Genomic DNA, 1,944 nt, shown 5'->3' with positions numbered 1-1,944 from the left:
GCTGACCCAACACACACCCCATAGATTCGTCCAACACAGTCATGTACAGGAAAAGAGGTCTTCCTATTACAGGTGGCATGAGCACCGGGGGGTTTGAGAGACTCTGTTTGATCTTCTCGAAGGCCTCTTGGCAGTCACTGTTCCACAGGACCGCCTGGTTCTTACGTAATAGCTTGAAAATGGGCTCATAGGTAGGGGTGAGTTGCGAGATAAATCTCGCGATATAATTTAACCTGCCCAAGAACCCCCGAACCTGCTTCTCCGTGCATGGTTCCGGCATTTCAAGGATGGCCTTCACTTTCTCGGGATCTATCTCTATCCCTTTCTGACTTACGATAAATCCTAGCAACTTCCCCGACTTTACCCCAAAGGTGCACTTGGTTGGGTTTAGTTTTAGTTGGTATTTCCGCAACCTTCCAAACAGCTTACGCATATTGACAAGGTGTTCGTCCTCAGTCCGAGACTTGGAAATCATGTCATCTACGTAGACCTCTATTTCCTTATGCATCATATCATGGAACAATGCCACCATGGCACGCTGATAGGTTGCCCCAGCATTTTTCAGCCCGAAGGCCATCACTTTATAGCAGAATGTCCCCCATAGGGTGACGAAAGTGGTCTTCTCTACATCTTCGGGTGCCATCTTTATTTGATTATACCCCGAGAAACCATCCATAAATGAGAAAAGGGCGAATTTGGCTGTATTATCTACCAATATATCAATGTGTGGCAGGGGAAAATTGTCTTTAGGACTGGCTCGGTTCAAGTCCCGATAGTCTACACACATTCGAACCTTGCCGTCCTTTTTCGGGACTGGGACAATGTTGGCCACCCACTCCGGGTATCGCGCCACAGCTAAGAAACCTGCATCAAACTGCTTCCTTACTTCTTCTTTAATTTTTAAAGACATCTCGGGTCTCATTCTTCGTAACTTTAGCTTAACCGGGGAAGACCCAGGATTCAAAGGCAACTTATGCTGCACAATGTCAGAATCCAGACCGGGCATGTCTTGATATGACCATGCAAAGACATCTTGATACTCTTCAAGAAGGGTTATCAAGCCTTGGCGGATAGGCGCGGTCATACCGGTTCCTACCTTTACTTCTTTCTTTTCCTCCGTGGTCCCCAAGTTTACCAATTCAGTTTCTTCTTGGTGAGGCTTCATTTCACGTTCTTCCTGAGCGACCAACCTCTCCAACTCTGGTGACAGGACGTCCTCATCCTCTTCCTCGTTTATTGTTTGGCTTATATCTCGATCGAAATCGATTGTCAAACCCTCGTTGTTAGGATCCTCAAAGAATCGACCCTCATATCTATACCAAACAAGACAAAAGAAACAAAAACATGCAAAATGATATGAGAAAAGGTGGAACTGCAAGAACAGATGAAACAAGATCTCTTTGTTTATTTAATAAGGTAGGTTTCACAAAACAAAAGAGAAAGGAAATCTATAGGCTCTAATTATATTGAATCAGCGGTATAGACTTCTGACTGACTTATCACGCGCCAGTTCCCCACTTGGGAATCGGGGTGGCACGGTTGCACGAAATTTGGTGGGTCTTGAGGGAACTCCTCTTCTATTGCGGCCACCTCCTCCTCGGACACCATTCCAGCGCTGGTGAAACACTGGCTAATACGGCCGGGCCATACCCTAATCCATATTTGTATGGATTTCCCTTGATATCGACCACGTCGGCATTCCCGAGGCCGTCCTTGCCTAGACCCATTCCGGGCTCAAATCCGTTCCTGAGCATAACAAGCGCCACCATTATGGCCGTGTTGGAGAGAGAAGGTAGCAACGGACTTGGTTCCACAGAGGCGCAGCTTACCACCTCGAATGATTGGAAATCCGTTTCCAATGATTCTTCTGCCACTTCTACGTATGGGGCTGGGGAGGGGCAGCTCACTAACATATCCTCTTCACCCGACACTATCACTAAAAGT

Source organism: Glycine max, chromosome 4 (assembly GCF_000004515.6).
Source record: "Glycine max cultivar Williams 82 chromosome 4, Glycine_max_v4.0, whole genome shotgun sequence".
Taxonomy (NCBI): Eukaryota; Viridiplantae; Streptophyta; class Magnoliopsida; order Fabales; family Fabaceae; genus Glycine; species Glycine max.
Note: the sequence above shows the minus strand (reverse complement) of the source record.